This window comes from Neopsephotus bourkii, unplaced genomic scaffold, assembly GCF_033783945.1.
Source record: "Neopsephotus bourkii isolate Nb327-2 ecotype Australia unplaced genomic scaffold, CSIRO-AGI_Nbou_v1 NB_266, whole genome shotgun sequence".
NCBI classification, from domain to species: Eukaryota; Metazoa; Chordata; class Aves; order Psittaciformes; family Psittacidae; genus Neopsephotus; species Neopsephotus bourkii.
This window is the reverse complement of record NW_026900775.1, coordinates 560532-583584: the sequence shown is the minus strand read 5'-3', so window position 1 is coordinate 583584 and position 23053 is coordinate 560532. Positions and strand designations below refer to the sequence as shown.

The following is a 23053-nucleotide window of genomic DNA, read 5'->3' as shown; positions in this document are numbered from 1 at the left end:
ATGCCATTCTTGTCCGCATGACAAAGTGATTGATGTGCAGTATGAATCCAGACCGGTGTCACCTCCTTTAATGACACTTTTTGTTTTGTTTCATTTCTCATTTACAAACATAACTGTTGCACAATGACAGCTATTTGCACAAAAGGCAACTTCAGAAACCTCTTGCAGTGACAGCTATTTGCACAAAAGGCAACTTCAGAAACCTCTTGCAGTGGCATGGGGGACATATTGGTTCTTCAGACTGGTACCTGGCAAGATTCATCTGTGACTGCAAGATGGCCTGAGAAAGAAACATAAAAGTTAATAATTTTTTAGTTGGAGGGGGCATGTTTTATGTTAACGTAGCTGCTGGAGGAAGAGATCTTGGGAAATTGCCAAACAATGAGGTTTTTTTGGCAGAACTAATACAGACAAAAGCCTCTGCCCAAGAGTGGTCGCAGTTGCGCTGCTTGCCAAATTGTGTTGGAGTAGCTCAGTGGAGAATCCTAACTCATTTTTAGGTTAGCTCTTACTAAGCTACATTTTGCTGATGTAGATAAATAAATAGGACAGATAAAAAGATACCACAAGAGACAAAGAAGAAAAAACCCCAAACAGGAAAAAAAGAGCAAACCCTTACTCTTTCATCAGAAAACAATCTTTTTTTTCTGTTTTTGTTTCATTTTCTGCTCTCTTGTGTTATTGTAAGCCACATGAGGCTTGGATAGTCCTTCACTATGGCTGTGCCTCATTTCTTAAGTGTGCCAGGGCCAGGACTGATTTGTATTCCCAATGCCAAAAGGTACACACAAGTTTCCTTACCCCTCTCTGTAGAAGACTCTTCTTGAGTACAGTCTAAAACCAAGTCAGGCAATTAAGTGGCAATTCAGTAGTGAGGACAATTGTCAAGCAGTACTTGATCTGAGTGTGCGGCCTTCATTTGTCTAGAAGCACAAAGGTCTAAACCTATATATCAGCACCAAAAAAGCCTGCACATGCTTTTAGATCTCACCGTATGCCTCCAGGATGCTGTGAATATGCGCAGCGATAACTGTCTTTATCCAAGAGCAATGTGAGTCTAGATGAAGATCCACGGAGGTATTTAGAGGTGCACTTGTGTTCAAAGGAGCCTGGTCTCAAAGTTTTCGGACCCCTTGGCCCCACTGCACCTTCTGAACACTTTGAAAATTCTGGGTCACTGTCACCACTGTTTCTGTAAGGAAAAAAGCAACTTGTCTACATACTTTTGCAGATCTGGAACTTGAGAATCCAACTTGATCTGTTCCATTTGAAAGCCTTGTACTTGCTTCTGGTTAGACACTAATCATAGAATCATAGAATAGGTAGGGTTGGAAAGGACCTTAAGATCATCAAGTTCCAACCCCCCTGCCATGGGCAGGGGCACCTCGCTCTAACCCATATTACCCAAGGCCTCGTCCAACCTGGCCTTGAACACTGCCAGGGATGGAGCATTCACAGCCTCCCTGGCAAACCCATTCCAGTGCCTCAGCACCCTAACAGGAAAGAATTTCCTCCTTATATCCAATCTAAACTTCTCCTGCTTAAGTTTGAACCCATTACCACTTGTCCTGTCACTACAGTCCCTAATGAAGAGTCCCTCCCCACCATCCCTGTAGGCCCCCTTCAGATACTGGAAGGCTGCTATGAGGTCTCCACGCAGCCTTCTCTTCTCCAGGCTGAACAGTCCCAACTTTCTCAGCCTGTCTTCATATGGGAGGTGCTCCAGTCCCCTGATCATCCTCGTGGCCCTCCTCTGGACTTGTTCCAACATATCCATGTCCTTTTTATGTTGAGGACACCAGAACTGCACACAATGCTCCAAGTGAGGTCTCACAAGAGCAGAATAAAGGGGCAGGATCACCTCCTTCGACCTGCTGGTCACACTCCTTTTGATGCAGCCCAGGATACGGTTGCTTTCTCGGCTGCAAGCGCACACTGAAGCTGGCTCATGTTCATTTTCTCATCGGCCAGCACCTCCAAGTCTTTCTCCGCAGGGCTGCTCTGAATCTCTTCTCTGCCCAGCCTGTAGCTGTGCCTGGGATTGCTCCGACCCAGGTGTAGAACTTGGCATGGTTAAACTTCATGAGGTTGGCATCAGCCCACCTCACAAGCGTGTCAAGGTCCCTCTGGATGGCATTCCTTCCCTCCAGCGGATCAACCGAACCACACAGCTTGGTGTCATCAGCAAACTTGCTGAGGGCGCACTCAATCCCACTATCCACGTCAGCGACAAAGATGTTAAACAAGACCGGAAGAAGAAACTGGTTTCATGGCTCTTTGTAAATAACAAGTGGAAAACAAATCACATTCTGTAGCAAGGAAGTCTATATATCAAAACTAAGACATCATGTAATTCAGTAATAAGTTCTTCAGGTGATCTCTTCATGGTCTGTAGCTGCTTACGACATGTTATAGTCTGTTGCAAGCTCTATGTTTTCTAGTGATGTAGCTTTTCTAATCCGCGTTCTTCCTTTGCTTTTATACATATTTATTGCCTTATCATAGTCAAACTTGAACAAAATAACTCCCCCAAAATACAATTTTTCTATTTTGCAAAGAATTTTATTTTACAGAAACAACCACTGGTTTGTTAAAGGAGTTGTTTGCAAGATAACTAGATTAGATTAATTAGTTAATGTTTGTAAAGTACTTTGAAGATGAAGAACACTATATAAGTGTTAAGTATTATTGTTATTATAATAGATAGAGAAGGTAGATAGCTAGATAGGTAAAGAGATACAGCAGTCAGATAACAATAATTATAATACTTAGCATTTCTATAGGGCTTTACATCTTTTGAGTGTTTTACAAACATTAACTAATTAATAGAGTTAAGCAGACAGATAGTAGATAAAATAGTAGGTAGATTGATAGATAGGAACAGATTTTGCCTTTGGATATATGAATAGTAAAGTCAATGGAAGTTGCATCCCATTGATGAGGGCAGAATTTGGTCCATAGACAAATGTAAAGGCAAATTAGCTAGTTTTTCAAGTGTTGGGTTGGTTTTTTTCCAGTTTGTCTTCCCAATGAGTAGATTCACTGTGGGAACAGAAAGTATAGTGGAATGTTGAAATGAACATATCAAACCTGTCAAACTTTACAATGACATATTATGGAATTAAAGCGCATTGTTAAGATTAGTCACTTAAGAGTGTCAGTGACTCAGCTTTGCCACATCTGAAATGATGCATCATGCCTTTAGGAAGCACCATCGTGTTGCTGGATGAAATGGTATTATCAGCTTGCTCATGTACATCCTGATTCTTCACGCCTTGATGAAAATGCAGAAGTATGATCTACTGTCTGAGAAAAAAAGGAATTAGAGCCAGATGTAAGGCTATTTTAATTAAATGAATCTGATAGTGATCAAAATAAGGAAGAAAAGTTATATAAAGATGCAGAGAAGGGATAAGACACTTGTTTCCCTTGCATTTCTCTCTTCTTGAACGCTGATGTTTCCAGAACAACTTAGCCCCAAAACTGTACAGGTATGCAGGACACTAACTGCTGCTTTTTGAAATGAGGTTGAAGTCCTGGGCTCCTTTGAGATCCGTCGAGGGGTCCTAAAGCCTCTGATACCTCTGTGGTATATAAAGGAGGGGAAGAAGAGAGACATCAACTGTATTGATGTCATTCTGCACTTGAGCTAACTTTTCTGAGGGCTTGTAATAATGACTCCAGTGACTGGCTGATGCACCAATGATGTCGTCGCATGTGGGGTAGTATCATCACACAGTGTTGCCCTCTTCTATTAGTCTGGGACTCTCAGCTGCTCTGAATTGTCCCCCATGGAAGCAACTGGTATTTTACTTCTGCAAAACTTTTCTGCCACTGAGTATATGCAGAATCATCTCAAGTCTTCAGGGCAATCAGAACCACAGACCACAAATAGATCTCGATGAAATAGTCAAACACAGAAGCCATCTTACTTAATTCTTGACAGCTATGGTGTAGAAACCTACATCTGAGCTTGACGCTCTAGGCTGCCTTAAACAGCCAACAGAGCAAGAAGCACTTAAAAGATAAGTTTCATCTGCTTTGTATTTATGTTTACATTAGGATGAGATGAACTGCTGCCTAGAAAGTCTTGTTTCTCTCCATTGACTGCCAGGGAAGCCCAGGAGATTATCTCAGGTGAGGCCAAATCTGTTGTAGATATTTCAAGTGAGATGAGACAAAACGCGTTGTGATGAGTTGACCTTGGTTGGCGGCCAAGTGACCAACAAGTTGCTCTGTCACTCTCCTTTCTCAATAGGACAGGGGGAGAAAATACAGTGAAAAACTGGGGTCAGGGTAAGGGCAAGGACATCACTTACCAATTATCGCCATGGGCAAAACAGATTCAACTTAGTGAGATTATTTGAATTTATCTCTTAATTAATCAGAGTACGATAATGAGAAATAAGAACAGAACTACAACCACCTGTCCCCTTTCTTTCCAGGTTCAGCTTCATTCCCACCAATCTTCTATCTCCTCCCTCAAAGTGGCACAGGGGAAAGCAAAATGGGATATGGTATCCCCTGATGTACATTCCTTCAGGAACTTCTCCAGTGTGAGCCCTTCTCATGGGCTGCAGATCTTCACAGACTGCTCCAGCATGGATCCTTTTCACAGGGTACTGTCCTTCAGGAATGGACTGCTCATGTGTAGATCTCGCAGAAGTTTACTTGAAAACTTGTTCCTGCATGGAGTCTTTTCCTTGGGCTGTAGGTCCTGCCAGTTGCTTTCTCCAGCATGGGTTCTCCATAGGCTTCACCTTTCTCCAGGACACATCCACCTGCATGGGGTCCTCAGTAGGCTGCAGATGGATATCTGCTCCACTATTATAACCTCCATCAGCTGCAAGGACACAACCTGTGTCTTCTCAATGGGTTATAAGGGGAATCTCCATTTTGGCACTTGGAGCACCTCCTCTCCTCCTTCTTCAATGATCTTGGTGTCTGCAGAGTTGTCCTTCTCATATTTTTTCACTTTTTTTCTCCCACCTTCTGTACAGCATATTTTTACCCTTTCTTAAATGTGTTATTTCAAAGGTGCTACCAATGTCACTGACAGGCTCAGCCACCAGCAGGAACTGTTTCTGTCCAACATGGGGGCAGCTTTTGCTGTCCTCACGGAAGCCTCCCCTGCAGTCCCCCTGCTACCAAAACCTTGAAACCTAAACCCAGTAAATCCACACTAAACCTTCCTCTTCCCACTTCAACTGCAAGATCTAGCTAGTGGATTTCCCTAAGCACATCTGCCTAAGCAGTCTCACAAGGATTGATAGTGAGGTTTCTTGGAAATTAGTGGGAAGGCCATTGGCCAAAAGGCAAGAGGTGAGTCCACATGCTGATCTTTACCACTTTTACAGAGATAACAACACCAGTGTGTACTTGCTCTCTTCTGGTGGGTGTGAAACACATGTTTAGAGGCCAGAAAGATGTAAGATCAAGAATATATCTTATCTGCCTCTTTATCCCTTATCCTGAAAAAGCCCCTATACAATGAAGTTAGCAACAACATATATTTCCTTTCAGTAGCACAATCTCCCAGTGGTGGGAAAGTTATTCTTATGAAGCAAGTGCAGAAGGCAATAAGCCATCTATCTAACTCAGCCAAAAAAGGCAACATTCAAATACTGTACAGAACAAACATTGTACAGAACAAATACACCATTCATCAACACAATAACTCTTTGATCATCTAAAGAAGCATAAAAAATTAAGGAGGCAAGCAAGAGCAAGAAATAGTGGCAATGCCCTTCTTTTACTAAGGATGGACAGCACACACCTTGGTAATTAAAACTCATAGCTTTCTTTTCAAGGAACTTGAACACAAGTCTTAAGTTATGGGTGAATATTCACAGTGCAAGGTTTCAAGACAGACCTGTCTGAAGTTCTCTTGTTGGAGCAGTTTTATTTGTATGCCATATTTCATTATTTCCTGTGTCATGGGGAGAATGACTTTCTAGTTTAGTGGTTAGTGTGCTCACCTGGAAGGGGAAGTCCTCAGTTCCTGTACCTGCTTCTGGTAATGTTTCTGTATTTTTCATTTAAGTATTCATTGATGTGGATAATGGAAGCCAAGCCCCTGCTTCCAAATGAAAGACTATACCACTAAGGTACAGAGTCATTTGCATAGGCTTGCCATCTTCCTGTTTCCATGAATATTTAATTAACCTATGCAAAGTGAAATGGTTTCAATATGAGGAACTGAGAAAGCCCTGCCCTAGAATATTCTTTAACCTAGTGGTTAGAGCAGTCAGGGAAGTGGAGAGACAAGTTCAAATCCCCTTAAGCAGAAGGGGGAACTGAACCTGGATCTTCCAGAGCTTGGTGGGTATGCACAACAACGTTATTGGTGAGAAAAAGTAACATCTCTGCTTCCTTTTCTTGCCTCAGCTAATGGGACACCCTGCCAGAATGCTTATCATACTGAAAGATCACTAAATGTGACTGATACAATCTTTATTAGAAAACAAATGATTTCATGATGAACTTTGACAGAAATGGAGTAAATGATGTGACAACAAAATGGCTTACCACAAGGGAGCATACTCACACCTGTGTTATTTGTGATCTGCACAAACCATCTACCTATCTGTAATGACAGAAAAAAAATAAAGGTTGTCAACATTCAGGCCTGTAATTCAAGGACCTGGCCCAAACAAAGCCATGCCAACATCAACATTCCACCAGATTACAGAACATCATATGAAGAATTGGTGAAATACCCCCATAGATATGATGCTACTAAGTCTCTTCTCTAAAGTCCAAGGCCCAAGAAACAGAACATACCACTGTCAAGAGATGTGACTCCAAATCCAGACTGCTTGGAACAGGCATTGGGCTATTTGTTTTTCCTCAGGGCACAGATAGAAAAGACAAAGTCTAAGGTTAACCTATAGCATAAATTACTGAGGAAACATATGAATTCCAAACTGAAGGTCAGCTCTGCAATGCTGTGAACCACGGCACTCGCATCCTGTTATCTGGTAGATAAATATTTATGTTACACATAAGAAAGCACTGATATATCAGTACCTATGAAGAGGTTAGATACCTTGTGGAATGAAAGTGGCTGATTTTTTTATGCATGCCTTAGGCCAGCTGAGGGAAGCAATCTGGATCTAATAGCTGGGATCACCTGACTGGGGAGCAGATGAAAACAAAGAAAGAGGAAGAAAAACCCCAAGCAAAACAAAAACAAAGACAAAAAAAAAAACCCAAACCAATAAAAATAACCCCTAAAGAACAACAAAAACCCCAACCAAACAAACAAAAACAAAAAAAACAAACAAACAAACAAAAAAAACACAGACAACAAAAAAACCCCACAAAACCAGGAAGACAGGAGAGGAGGAAAGAAGAAATAGAAGAAACAAGTTTTGAAACATGCCATTAAATGCCCGAAGTCACTCCACTGGTAAGATTCAATTAGTAATATGCCTGTTCCCAAGTCCAGCAAATGTCAGGTAGATATGGCTAATAAACTTCTATTTCCTGCTAGCTTCCACTATTAAGAAAAAATTACCCACATCATTTTCCACTCTTTCTTCAATTTAAGATCACTCTGAAATTGAAAAAGAAAAAAAAAAACCTACTTCAAATTTTGATAATTTTCTATGAGAATGCTACTTATTGACAAAAGTGTCTGTATATCTTCAATCATCTGAATGAGTATCACTTTAGATTGATGTCAACCTAGCACCAATGCACAAGGCTCTCAGGTGGCTGCAACTCACTGTCTCAGCTCAGGAGATCTTTAGGTGAGAATATCTTCATGTCCAGTCATCCTGTAACATGAAGACAGATTAAATGCAGAACAGTGCAAAAAAACCCCTTCAGACAGACCCATCTTTGTCAATCCCAGCCCAAACTTTCCTGAGGTATTTTACAGCAGGCATTCTTGGAGTGCGAGCATGGACTTGCACAAATGCAGATCCTGTCTGCTTAGATTATGAGCTCTCTGGGGCAATGACTTTCTCTTCCAATGTACATATCTACTTCATAGCACCAGTCCTGCCATAATACTGCTAATGGTAACAGTAACAATAGCAATAATAATAATAGAAATAATAATAATTTCATCCAGGATGCTGCATAGAAGAGCTGAAGGGCAACAGGTGTGTTGGGTAAGTAATAGAATACATCAAAATCCTATGCAGTGAGCACATGAGCATGTGATATCAAAGACACTACCTATAAAATTAATTTGCCAGTGACACTGCCTTGCCTACCATCCTTGGGCGTTGTGGGAATTAATTAATGCTTGCAAATCGCCTTGAGAACTTCAGAGGGAAGACGTTTTATGTATGCAAAGCCCTGCTGCCTTTCCCTGGTGTCTGCTGCACACCTGTGCCCATTGCATCATGTGCCTCCTCTGTCTGGTCGCAGAGTGCTTGCCGCGTACATATGGCCTCAGTATGATTGATGGTTGGATGCGGGTGCCGACACATGGAGCTCTCCCCCGTCAGCGAGGAGCTTGCCCACACACGTCCGTGCACCATCAGCCTCTTTCCTCCGGTGCAGCTGAGAGGTTTCCCGAAACAGTGATTACCTTTACCCAGAAACAAACCTCCATCCTGACACCTTTCCTAGCTGGCATCCTGTAGGATGAGGGCTCTTTTGTAGGGGTCTGTTTCCTACATCCCAGAGCTCTCATGAAAACCCATTCCTTCACATTTCTAAACAAGAGTCTAATGTGAAAATGCAAGGAGAGAGTGGAGCACGCTCTTTATTTATGATCCCCATTAGAAATAATTGCAGCTGTGCAAGGTGTCCAGTTTTACCACAAAGGTCACCACATCCCCCCAGGGAAGGATGGCAGAGCTGGAGGCGTTAGCAAGAACAAGGTGAGGCTTCTCCACCTTCAAAGTGGCCAACTCTAATCTTGGAGGACCTGAGCATGCCTGGAGGCCATGGCAGCTGCTCTGAAGGGTGCATTTTGTCTATAACCCCAGTGCTGATGGGATTCTGACCTGCCAAATTCTTCTTCTATTGAAAATGAGCCCTGCTTACAGCAAATAATTATTTTCAATGAAGCAAAATGATTCTTTAAATGACTTTTTCTTCTATTTATATATTTAATGTATTGTTTCAAAGTATTAACATCACTTGTTTGAGTGGAAGTTTTTTAAAATACATATTTAGGTTCAATTTCCAAGTCAACCTAGACACCCCTATCACAGTAAACCATTTATGCCTACATCTGCCTCAAAAGGGGTGGAACACTGCTGTTTACAAACACTGCTCCTTTCTCATGACTATAGAGATATGCCATAACTCTATATGGGCTGGAAAACAGTATCCTTCTGTTGCCGGGTGATTCTAAGCAGCAAACATTGGCAGTCATCTGCCTTGCCCTGTTCCAGTTACACTCAGCAATGCACTCCAGTGCATGGAGGGGAGGGAAAAAGGAGCAGAAGAGTATGTTGGAAGGGGTCAAGGCTCCTTTCATCTTCCACCAACCCCATTCCTATGTTTGAGTAAGAAATGGTGAAATCACCCCATAGACCTCCAGCCTTTCTTAGCACTGTAAAGAAGTGAAACGCAGAATTCATCGCTGCTGAATCTGAAGCACTCAGATTCATACATTCAGACTCTATTATAAGCCAAATATGAGATGTGTTACGTTGCCCTTAGTCTCAGGTTTTGTTCGTGGAGCACTGTCTATGAGGTCAGATGTCAGTATAAGGCCATAGAAGAACCAGAAATTATCTCTGAGCGCTGCACACAAACTTCTCCTAGCCCACAACAAAAGACATCCATTTGGGAACCCTTTCTTTGACCAAGGCCTTTATACACAGGTCATCTTCTCATAAGAATCAAATTATTTTTCATAATCAAAGATTTCATATGGTCACACTGATGAGGGAACTGATCTGTGACTATTTCCTTTAATGTCTGTTTTCAGTCAAGTGCTTTCAAAGTTAGTGTAGAAGCCTGAAGTAGAGTAAGAAGGTTTTGGCTTCTTCTATCACTGCAGGAGATTTGTCATTTCTGAGTAGTGTGCCCCAAAATAATTTTGTGTGAAATGAGAAATAAAATAATTTCCTTTTTTCCAGAAATCAGAATATTTCTTTTGGATCTGCTGATTTTCAGATGAAAGGTCTTTTCTTTTTTTCCCTGCAGGAAAGCTAACGTTTGCAGAAATCTTCAATTTCCATTAAGCAATGATTCTGAAGGATAATTAGAATTTAATTTCTCTGACCAGTATCCTCAGAGGCATTCAGATGCCTTCTGCTTCACCAGTCTTGTTTCACACAAACAGAAGTAATAATCTTTTCCTGGTTTATCCAGATGCTGAAAAGCTGAGTCCTTTTAAAACTGTGCTGAGCTTCTACAGTGGTTAGTCATGGCCCTAAAGGGAGAACCATTAGCAATCTCCCTTTGGCTTTCCCTTCCACCCCATCTCCTCCTTTTCCTTGCTTTGCATGGGTGCTTGGGTTCTGCCTCCTCTGAAGAGCTTCAGCTGAGCCCATTCTATACCCACAGGCAACTAATAAAGGTCAATCTCAGATATAATGAAAGGGGACAATGAGTTTGCTCTGGCCGCTCCTAGTTTCCCCCACTGCTTCTCACAAGCTCTGCAGGTTCTTCTGGTTCCTCCACCAGGCCTAATGTTAGGGGGAGGCTGTTCCCACCACCATCCCCAGCTGCTCTTCAATAGTCACGTCCTTTGAAGATGCGCTTAGTTATCATGTTATTTCAAAATACCAAAGGTCACATTACCTTTCCTTTTCCCTTCCTGCTGGAAAGCAAGGGCAGGAGCAATTACTGAGTAAACAAGAAGGAACGGGTTTGCAGAGTGCTGCAATGAAGCTCTAAGGGACCAGACTGGCCTGTTATAGGCAGAACTTCCTTTTACCCAGCTCACTATGCAAATTGAAGCCTCGTGGGCAAGAAAGTGGCCCTAGCACAAGGCATTTTCCTTACTGTGCTTGCCCTTTTGTCACAGGAAGTCTGGTTAGATATCCAGAAAAGGGCATTCATGAGGCAATAAAACACTCACATTTCCCTGCATCTGTTACCCAAAATTCTGTGCTGGTGTGACGGAACTGATTTTCAGCCATCAGCTTAAACCCTAGGAGGCAGTGCAAATCACACGTTTGAGATTGTGGGGAACAAACATATAAGCAAACCACAGACCACCCCAAATTCCTGATGACCCTCTGCCAAAACAGAAAGTAGAGCTGTCTCAGATTCCTCCTTTTCCACCCTACTATGCAACAAGTATTCTACTTACTCTTTCTGTGATTCCTATGGGGCATGCTGGCCCTAGGACAAGAACTGCAGTTCTGCTCAGTAGTTGCATCATGTAAATAGCAAGTCTACCTCTCTCCCTCCATCACCTAGCTACAGTCTGGGTAGAGCTGGGCCCTTGAGAAACACTTCTATGGGCCTTCTGAAGAGCAGGTGGTCTGATGCACAGAAAGTACATTAACACTAATGAAGATAAAGAATTTCACAGAAAGATAATTGTTTGCCTAGCAGCTGAATTTATTTTCATTCTCAAGCTGTAATTAAAGGAAAAGTTGCAGTTCTAAAATGAAATCTGCTTTTCCCTCCTTTTTTTCTTGCCTAATAAGCAGAGCAAGAAGTTGATTCATTTCTATCTGCAAGGTAAAAACGTGTCGTTTTACCCACACCTGATTTGAGCACATGAGTTTTACCAAAATGAGTGCAAGAGAGATAAACAGCTGGAGAAACCTGAGAAAAAAAAAACAGTGAGAAAAAAAAAAAAAATCCCGTTTACCAGAATCTTGCATGTCTGGGGGAAAAAGAAAAAAAAAAAAGAGAAAATCAAAATGGGACTTTCCCACTGAAATGTCAGTGTGAAGAGTCAGCCATTGACAAGCAAGATTGCATCTTGAGATGCTGGGCAGTGAAGGCTCTTTTTCCAACAGCACGGAAAAGTGAGCAAGTTCCATGAACCCGGATGTTGGTGTTATGATTTGCTATTTGTATGTGTGTAATGCTTAGTAGATGTAAACTTAGTAGTCTAGGAGTCACATCAAACTTAAGCATGCCAAAAACCAAAACTGGTTTCAGATTGCTGAGAGCTGCACAAAAGAACAAAGAAACACGGAACAAAAAGGAAGTGTCTGCTCCAGAACATTTGCAATCAAAGCAGAAGACAGGTAAGCAGAAGAAGTAATTCCTTCTGGATACAGAAAGGGCAGGAAAGGGAATGGACAAGGTAATCAAGAATAATGGTCAGTTGTGTCATGAGAACAGCACATAAGCCATGTCAAGTTCTTGTATATGTCTCTACTGGATGAAGAGGTTTTGCTAAATGAGGAGAAGGAACTCTATGTTGTACCAAAATCAGAGAGATCCATTGTACAGGGACAAAATTACGGCCAGATGAATATGCTTCCAGGCATAGAAAATAACGTGCACCTCTGCAATGGTCTGCCCTGATATGACAAGCATTTTTTTTAATTTTGGATCAGTTGAATTCATCTTAAAAGAAATAAGTTTTGGTTTTCTTTTGAAATAAACAATAATATTCAAGCACAGATACCAGAACATATTGAGGTATACAAATTAAATGGGAATAGATGTCTGAATCTGAGCCTCACATTCACTCTAAATTGATATTCATGAAAATAAAGGTCAGTCTCTTGCAGGACTGCAAACGCTGACCTCCTGGATCAACCTTCTAGTGTATATAGAATACAAACTTTTCCCTCTTGGTGACTAGGTTCAAATGTGCCAGAAGAAATGATAGTCATTTGAAGGAAAGAGAAGAGCCACCCACCCATCTTTGCTTTTGTTGAATACCTATTCTTAATTTAGCTAACTAAAGATAGGTTTAGAGTTTTAAGGAAGAAATGTATCCTTCCCTTCCTCCCTCCAGCTACCTGGAGAACTCTCCAACTACTTCTTGGAATCTCACTAAAATTTCAGGATTAAAGTAGCCTGTGAGCACACATGAGCCAGGCAGGAACATGCAGTTATTTGATGTTACAAATGCAACTGCACAAACACACAGATCGTCAATTACCTAAAGCGCTCAGATGACTGACCCCAAAGCTGAACATTTTATGTGTTCGTTTCTCTATCTAGAGCTCCTCCAAAGACCCCAAAGCCTGAAATTGTTTGGACACAGGTTCAACTTTTGATGTCAGGAATTCTTTACAGGTTGTGAACATGAGGATGAATGAATAGGTTGGTGTTCTGGATGTGAACCAGTCAGACCTTTATCAAGCAAGGCAAGTAAGTATATGCTTAATATAAACTGATGAGTAATTTCAGTGATTAAACTCAAGTTTATTATCAAAACAGCATTCTGATAATGATTTATTGTTTTCCAGAAATATTTTTCTAAGAAACAGCTTTTGCTAGAAGGATTGCCTTTTCCTCCTTCCTACCAAATACTTCAGGTATTTTCTGTTTCTCTTTCTGTGCTTTCAGTTCATCCAAGTTGAGCAGCAATTTTTGGCACATCAAGCACATTAGATAATTATATGTCAGTTGAGAAACTATCAGCTTCTTGTCACTAGTCTATAAACCTCTCTGTAATGTTGTAATACAGTATCACTGATATCTCAATGAGATAACATGTTAAGTGTCTACTGGCTATATAATTTGAACCAAAAGTTAACAAAGAGAACTGATCTTTCGGTAAACATACAGTATATTTTTGTCATCTCTTCCTGATAGTGGTTGTGATAAGCAGATTTAAATGTGGTGTTATCCTCTGATTGCTTTTGCAGTGTACATGCAAGACAGGGAACTCCTTCATAATTCCTCAGATGGATGCTTGAGAGGAATTTCCCAAGTACCCACAGATCAAAGATTGCTCCCTGTAAATGGTGATGGTTGCAGATATTACAAATCCACCCAGACATTTTATTCTTCCTCATTCTATAAACCCTTGCACTGGCCAATATGGAATCCCATTAGGTGGGAAGGACAATTTTAAGCAATCAAGAGTAGCATGAAAACCTCAGATTGCTCATTAGGGACCAGATTGTGAATGAGGGGTAATGACAGAGGTCTATGAAATCAAAGAGGCATGGAAATTGAGAGCAATTGTTCTCTGTCTCTTCCAAAACAAGAGCAAGGGGACATTAAATGGAACATGGAGGAGACGGGTTCAAAACAAACAAAGGGAAATGATTCTTCATACAATGTATAATTAAGCTGTGGAACTCCTTGCCACAGGATGTTGTGGATGCTGTAAATTTACATGGGTTCAAAAAGGACTGGACAAGTTCATGAAAGAAATTCTTCAAGAGCTATTAAATACAAAGACATTACCTCTGGCTCCGGAAGGCGCTGACATGCAAATCTCAAGATGTTGGGAGAGTTCTCTAAGGAAGTCTCACTTTGCTGTTTTACTTTTCCCCAAGTGTGTATTCAGTGTTGGCCCCTGTCAGGAAGAGGTAAATGTGTTAGGTGGGTCATTGTATAGTTGGTACAACTCTTTTTATGTCCTTAGTTCTTACAGCTGTCTTATTCAAGGAGCAGACCAGGTGGTGTCCAGTGGTAGACATACTGTTCACTTCTTAATGCTCTTTCTCTGGCATAGAGCAGTAATTTGAAAATGGGTGTATTGCTAAATACTTTTATTTTGAGGCAGTGTAGCTGCCTGGAAGGTACAGAAAATTGAAGCCTGCTGGCTGCCTCTGAGAGAGAGGGGGATGCAGTGGCCTCTCAGGGGCATCTCTCCTCCTTGTGCTCCAGTGCAAAACATGGGTAGGCTTGTGTCAAGAAGAAGGGTGCCTCTCTCAGATCTCTACCTCTCTGGGCAAATGGGCTGTACAACCAACCACCCCAGTCCTAAATATGTAGTGATTCAGCAGTAGAAACACACATCATTTGGGATGCTTGGCTATGTGAAAATTGGCTGGGAAATCCCCCAGGTTTTCATTCCAGTTACTTCTGGCACTTGGCAAGCCTGCCCTGAATAGAAGTTAGTCTGGGAATGATAAAAAAGTGAGGAAAAGTCAGGAAAAACTGACTCCATCCTGCAGAACACTGCCCGGTGCCCTACCCAAATAGCCTCTCCATTTGAACAAGCCTTGGAGGGAAAAATATCCCCCCCTCACTCCTACCAATTCCTAACAGCAGGGTTTGAGGAGGGTTAACGCAGGGAACAAGTCCTGTCCTGCACCCAAGTACTCCTTCATCTGCATAGGCTAAACACCTTGTTAGCCAACCCCTTGGTCCCGCAGGCTTACCCATTTTTGTAGGCTAAATTAACACTTAGGTGGTGGGGAGCCAGAGAGCTACTGCAAAATTAAGCCAGGCTGAGTGATGTACACCCCTCTCCCGTGGGACCTGACAGCTGAAGAGGAAGCTTAGCTGCAGGCCCATTGCAGGTATCCCAGATTGGTCACCCCAGAAGTGTGGAGGCACACAGAAATGGAAATCTTCACTGCAGGGTTTAACCTTGGGGTTTCAAAAGCCATTCCCCTCCCTTCCCAGCACCCCCTAAAAAGCCTTTTGGGCAAGGAAGGCAACTCTTCAGGCTCCACAGGTATTATTATTTGGAGGCCTGTTTTGTGTTTGAGTTGGCTGCTCCTTGGGTTCACCTAGGTATTTTAGTGCATGCATGCCTGGGTGTATATTGAATGTGCCTAATAGCTGCAGTAGGTGGAGAGGGAGGAAGCTGAGCTCCAAATGATGGGAACTACTGGAGGGAGTTGTCTTGCCACTGGCATGCTGTCAGCATGCCAATAAATAAGAAAGTAGAGATGATCAGAGGCAGCTATCTAAACAAAATAGGGTGAAAACTCCCAGCCTGCGTGGCAATCAGGCATAGGAAATTCATCCAGTGGCCATCCAGTTTCTTCCCATGGTTCAGGCCTGGTATTCTGTGAAACATGAAACAGTCAGAAAATATCCCTCTGACCCAGAAAGATCCCTGTGGCTGCTATCCTTTCTGTCGTAACTTTCCTGCTGCCAAATGCCACTCAGAGGATTGTTAGTGGGAAACACAAAATGAGAAGTGATTCAAAGGCATCACAAGCTCTTTGCATGTAGTTTTGCAAGCCACTGAGCAGCACTATCCCAATTCTGGACAGAGTTGCTTCTTACAGTGTTGCGAATCACTGATGAATTTATTGATGCTCTAGCACTCGGTATTTTATCCTTGTACAGGCACAAACCTGGATCTTGATGTCAGTGAGGAAATCAGCAACCAGGGGCAGGAAGATATAGAAACCATTCAGTTATCTTCTCAGCGAAGCCTGCATGGGCAGGTAGTCTCAATAGCCTGCTGATTAAATGCATAACTGCTCTAGGAATTATCCCAGTTCAAAGCCGCAGTATCCCCAATAGGTAGTGATGGAGGTGATTCTAGGTATTTCACCTCTTGAGAAAATAGTAAAGCTGAAATGCAGAGATTACTCTGCTCATCAGTGTCTTCTGTGCTCCACCTTTGCATAAAATGTCTAAATAAGACAGAATTATTCTGCATTTTAACTTTAATCCATTCAAGTGGGAGACACAGACCTCTTCCAGTTAAGTCTGGGAAGACCTGAAATAAAGCCTCCAAGATACCAAGTGAGTGTTTCAAGTGGCTGTTGGAGATACAGTTCGTGGACTCTCAAGCAGGTTGTGAAACCTGAATGAAAGATGGTATCTGCCTGTAATCTTGAGTTGGGCACCTGGCTTCCTAAGAAAGAAGGAGAACAACGCCTCACACCTATCCTTGGCTTTCCTGCCACCAAACTGGGCTTTTACCTTGTGCTGCCACATGCTAAACCCTTTTGGAAGTGAAGTGCTTGATGCCCCCACGCATTGCATAAGAAGCTTACTTGCCTAAATTAGGCAACCCAGTATCAACAAAGCTCCTAAAAATCAGAAGCTTCTAAATTCAGTGCTGTAAATCCTTCTGTAGATGTGGATCTTTGATATCACAAATGACAGAAGAGCTAGAATAGATTAGAATAGAAAAGAATAGGAGCTTTAATCCTTATTCATTGGTATCCAGGATCTTTAATATCTACAGCCTCTCTGAATCAGGTTAGTTTATTTAACACAACTCAGATACACTTGATCTGCTAAAGCTGGCAGCTGCCTTGTTCCTCAGGCATACTGTTTGTCATCTTTTACACATGAGAGCTCTGCCGTCTGTCTGTCTCCGTCCCTCCCTTCAAACAGCTGGTATTCAACTCTTCCCAGGGACTAGCTGAAGTAGACACATTCAATCTTCCCTCCCCTTAAATGTATTAACTACGGCAAATCGTGTACCATAAACACAGTCATAAGACTTCTGTGTTCAACTACAAACCCCCAGGTCTATGTGCCAATGACAGATACTCTGTAAATAAACCAGGCTTTGCCTGGCCAACTGGTGGCATTTGCAGACTCATCAAGAAGCAGCTGAGATTTATGTTCAGTAATGATTTTGCAAAACACAAATCAAACAGAGAGCTCAGCCACAAACCCCACCAAAAGAATCTTCAGCTTCACCAGATTTCAACAAGAACTGTTAAAGCTCTTCAGTGATTTATGGGGATAGGAAAAATAGCTTGTATTGTATATTTGAAGACACCTTTAGTTGGACATTCTGGATATGTATAAGCACAATCACCCTATGTTTAGAAATATGACTATAGATTAAGTGGAGTATTGAGAAAGGCTATTTGGATGATCAGAAAGATGGTCTACTTCAAAGGAGGAGACAAAAGGGTGGTCTAAGGATCAAAGGAGAGAGTGTCCACACCAAGGTGACTCAGCTCGGATGAGGAACAGACTAGAGCTGACATCAATGTGGTCACAGTGTTTGCAGGAACCCAGATCATACCACTGCAGTCCAACACACTATAATACATATATATCAAGTTATTTCCCAGGTGTCTTTAGTGCTACATCAATATAACATGTCTGAACACAACTTGTTGGATTAAAAATGCTCAGCAACAGAAGATTATAGGGGCTGGAAGTGTCTTATAAAAATATAGACAGAGATAAGCAAGGGAGAGTAAGAAAAGCTCTCTGAGATAAAGGCCAGTGCTCTCACCGGAACCAATGGGATTTATCTAATGGGTGTGATTGCAATCAAGATCTATACAGCTTTAGATATGTAAGGGGAACAACAAAAAAAAAAAAGCCCAAAACAAGACCACGTGAGTTTTGAGATGATCAGCTGGTGAAAGGTATTAGTGTTATGACTGCCTGTGATGCTTTGTGAGCTAGAGAAAGCTGCACCACACACAGATGTGTTGTGTGTCCTATTTACTCTAGAACAGGAAACACTTCGCCGGAATGGTGTGTTAAGTTCACTGCATCACCTTAGAGCAGAAGTTGTATGGGGGAACTTCTTTTCGTGCCAAAGGATGTCAGGAATGTGGGGGCTTTAAACATAAACTATGCGTTTCTAGGATTTATATTACCTGCTTAGGAGATACTTGTGAATACAAAGTCAGTGAGGGCAGACACTTTCCATGCTAGGGTTTAGATCTCAAGCCCATGTCCAGTATCTCACAGACTCAGCAGGGTGTGCCTAACCTGAAGATAAGCATTCCCACAGAGAAGTTCCATCGGTACGACCGTGACCACCTTGAATATGCCCTCACCTACATCTTCCTGAGGACCCATCTCAAGGGCTTCCATACTTAGACTTTCTTAGACTATGCGTCTCTCTCTTGTGCTAATAGTGGGAAGATTTGCCTGGACCTTTCTTTCCATGCCTGGACCTCAAGAAAGAAGCTGTTAGCAGGACAGTGTGCAGGGACTATTTGTATTGGAGGAATGTTTCTCTCACCCATGTCCTGAGGAACAGCTTTCACCTCCAAGGGGAATCAGGCTCTAACCCAGCTGAATAAATGCCTTCAAGCTTAAACTGTCTCCCAGCAGAGGTGAAGGTGTTTCTTTTTTCCTGCAAGGATGATAAAGCACTTCAGATTAGAGTTTGGGTAGCTTGTCTATATAAAGGAGACAAACCCTAAGATAACACCCAAAGTATTCTATCCCACGAAACTCAAACATGTAACTTAACTCAGAAGCTGACAGCAGCTTTTATTTTTTACAGGTTGTTTTTACTGCTAAATTACAGATATTCAGGTTTGCTGAGAAGAGTAGAAGTTTACTTCCTGTAGCAGTGAAAGAGCAGAAATAAGTCTGAGACATGGTGAAGGTTTTCATTAACAGAATAAAGTTTAGTATTGCAGGAACTTAAATAGTGCCAAAATAATGCTAGAATGCTTTTTTGCTCACTTTTAAAACTATCATTTACATTATTCCAAGAGATTATTTTGTTATGAAAGACTGTGCTTCTCCTCCCCGACAACTTCAGTTCGGGGTAAATCTAGTGTGAATGCCTAAGAGCCAGGGAGTAATACTGATTAGAAGTGCCTTATTTTATATTCTTTATTGCCCAGAAAAAAAAAAAAACACACATAAAGCAAGAAGCATAAAAAATGAGAACAAATAGCTTTCAAAATTGTTTTGTTCTTAACTAAAAATCTAATGTGACATCAATAAGAGACCCACTTTTTCAGCCACCTCCCTTTTAAAAATCTCAGTATTCACTAAAAGAGATGTTTTCAATTCTCTACATTTCAACCTGCTTCTTTAAGTGTGTACACAGTGTACACATTCTTTTTTCCCCTAATGTTCAAAATTAAGCCCCTCTGTAAGCCTTCCATGCCGAAGTTTATAACCTCAGCCTACAAGTCCAGTGCAGAAAGATCTACAGCCTCCAGGCAGAGCGAGGAAGCTCTTTAAAGATGAATCATTTTCATAAATGAGTGCAGAGGGAGGTCAAGCCAGGGGACACAGAAGGTTACATGTGTGGCTGAGATAAGGCCTCATTCATCCACTTCTTACTGTCAGGTCTTGATGGGTGAACATTGCCTTGAGCTCCCATAAAACATGTTGTTTGCAGAAAACTTGCAGGTGGTTCATAAAAAAGTCCAAACTGTTACCAAGAAATTTATCTCTCAAGTGCTGGATCTGTTTATAATAGAAGTGAAGGATCTCATAGAGAAATTAAGTATTGGAGACTGACTTATATTGGCTTGCCAGACTGAAAAACCCAGCCTGCTTTCCAAATGCTGCACTAAAAATGTCAATGCGGTTGTATTGATGACATCTTGACAAGATACTGTACAAGACTGCTAAAAATACAACAACAACAACAAAAGAATGTTGCCTGTTTATGGAAAGCTTGTCCCTGGGGAAAGGATGTGGGTATTTAAGAGATTTTTATGGAGGAAATTCAATCGGTTCTCACTGCAATATTTGTTTTTAGAGAGTGTCAATCTTTTATTACAGTGGTACCCATTTGAAAGCCTGTTTTTAAAAGAACATTGTTGTTTCTCCTTGTGTTTCAAAGCAGATGCTCAGATAAAGCTGGGTTGCATTGGAGGGGAAAAGAAGTGAGGGTTAAATTGAATGTAGGAGGTGTCATATGGTGGACAGTTTGATGTTATTGTGAATATTTATTCACTTAAGGCCGGATTTGAGCCCTCTTGAAGTCAATGAAGCCTCTTTATAGACTTCACTAGACTTAGCTCCAAAGAATTGTACAGAAACCTTCAGCTGGTTTCACATAAACTACTCTAGAGACATCAAACAGTAGCAGCTTTCAACAGGTACCAACCTGAAAAGTGTTCACATTCCTGATCAGAAGGCCCTATGTCTATTGGATTACAGTCCCTCATACTCCCCTGTCTCCTCCACACAAAATACGAAGTGAAGTTTTCTGTATTCTCCTCAACTTGCTCTCCCATGTTTTCGTATTCATAGATTTTTACGGCCTGAAGGAGCCATTATGATAATCTGGTGTGACCTCTTGAAATCAATGTATCAATGGGACTGCACCAACATTATGGAGAACAGTATTTGGCCTCTAGACATCCTGCCACACAGAGACAACACAAAATGAATTAAAATGGGATAGGGCATTCATTATGAATTATTTCCTTTGGGGGTTATACATCCAACATTCATCCACACTTGGTCTTTTTTAGTGGAGTCAAAAGAAGAAAAATAGTTTCTCCAATCAGGTCTCTGCATAAGTCATTTGTGCCCATCTCAGTTCCTGTTGTTACAGTTATTGGGCAGAACGTGTCAGAAACCCAAGGTTTTAGTTAACTTTTTCTTAAAGCTTTTGATCAAATAATTAGTTTTTCACTTTCTTGGTCATTTCCTTCTCACCAACTTCTCTTGCAACTTCTCTTCCTACTAGAAACCCAGCCATCTGCAATGGTGCCACTACTGGCAACAGGGAGCACGCAGTGAAGGTCTGGTGCCCCTTCCTCAAGGAGTTCCTCAGGCTGACTCGTGCACCTCTCAGGGCTTCCCCATGGATATCTGTAACATCTCCTTACAAGAAGGATGAGCACTTGCGTGTTAGGCTGTAATAATCCCATACTGACTGTTTCCAAGGGTAGTCTCATCTAACTCAGATCCCTTTAAATACACCTCAAAGTACCTTATCACATCACAGAGATTGAAATTGGACTGGGGTAGGGTCATTTCAAGGAGGTGGTTGCAATGACAGCAAAAAAAAGCCTTGTGTAATCAAAAGCCTGAGAATCCCAAGGCATATAGGAAGACTTGGTCCGTCAGGTCCGTCATTCAACCCTAGGACAACATGTGGTTTTAACAGAAGCACATCCACTTTGACAAACTAGGGCCGCTTTCACTCTAAGAAAGCATCAATGACAACCACAGAGCCCTAAATACAAGGTAGCTGCTTCTTAATTAAGGGAAATCTAATGAGAATTGCTGGTAAACAAACATCAGCTGATTATAGGTTGACATCTCTCTACAGATTACTGAGTTAATTGCATTTCTGTGACCCAAAAGGAATTTCGATGCAACTTGCAGCAAGGCTTAGAAGACAGAGATAATTAGGTCTTTATTCTCCACAACTTTTTAGTTGTTGGAGAATTCCTTAGCCTTCTTTTTTCCCCCACTTCCATGCATACAGAAATTATCAGAGACTGGATCATGCCTCACACATCAAGTCCTGCTTGGAGAGATGATAACTTCTCTGGTTCCCCTCAGCTACCCAGCTCCTTTCAGCTGTGGCCAAGCTTTCATTATCTTCACCTCTGAAACTCTCCTCATCTGTTCACAGGTACTCCCTTGCAGGAACTGCCTGTCATAAGCTCTGAAAGAAGGATTATTCTATAAATACCCTTTCCCATCCCAAGTCTACCACGTAGGAGGTGAAATTTTGCTTAAAATATATTCTTTATGCATAGCTAGAGTAAAACCCATCAGGGTTTTAAGGCCCATCAATCCTCATGCAACAACACTCGTTAACTTTTTATTTTGTTTTTTTTTGATTGTACAACTTCCTATCAGAAAAAGCTGCTTTGTCAAAATCAAGATATTTCTTGGGACGCAGTCAACAGTGATAATATTCCTGTTGGCAATGCTTCAAAAAAACAAGATGAAAAGAAATATTTAGTTTGACCTTCAGTCTTTGCTTTGTTTGGATTTTTTTGTTTGTTTTATTTGGGGTTTTTTTCTTTGTTTTGACCTTTAATATTAAAAATTTGCAAGTATCATTCATTGCTTTGAATGACCGTACACAATAGTACAAGATGTTTGATGTACCTTGTGATTTGTGACAATGTGCAGGCATTATCAGGATAAAGCAATTTACAGCAGGAGAGTAAAGTAGCAAGGAATTCAAGAGGACTTCCAACTTGACCCTTTGCTCTGATATAACGTCGAATATTTCTAAATCATCCTTGACAGATATGTATCCAACCTGCTTTAAAAACCCTCCAGAGGTAATGATCCTGCAGCCCATCAAGGTTGTGTTGTTCCTGTCTACAGAGTTGGAAGGATTTTACTATAACTAACCTAAAACTCTTCCCATTGCGAATTAATCCCATTTCTTCTTGTCCTACCAGCAGTGGACATAGAGAACAATTGATCACTGTTCTCTTTTAAAAAACCTATTATATGTTTGAAGACTCCTATCATACCTCCCTTCCTTCACTGCTTTCCTAGACTAAACAAACTCAATTCCTTCAACTTTTCATTATAGGTCATGTTTTCTTAAACCTCTTTCCCTTCATGTTACTCTCCTCTGGGTCCTTTCCAAATGGTTTGTTACTCTTTTTAAAGTGTGGTGGCCAGG

The 23053-nt window shown here is 41.4% G+C and overlaps 1 long non-coding RNA gene across 1 annotated transcript in view; it reads right to left on the bottom strand.

The window, feature by feature from the left end:
- Positions 1 to 796: 796 nt before the first annotated feature.
- Positions 797 to 23053, bottom strand: part of LOC133208358 (uncharacterized) — a 61166-nt gene continuing 38909 nt past the window's right edge. The window contains exons 2-3 of the long non-coding RNA XR_009724338.1: positions 14257 to 14368; positions 797 to 1192 (exon numbers count right to left, since the gene is read on the bottom strand). This is a non-coding gene — a long non-coding RNA (uncharacterized LOC133208358). The remainder of the gene's footprint in view (positions 1193 to 14256; positions 14369 to 23053) is intronic.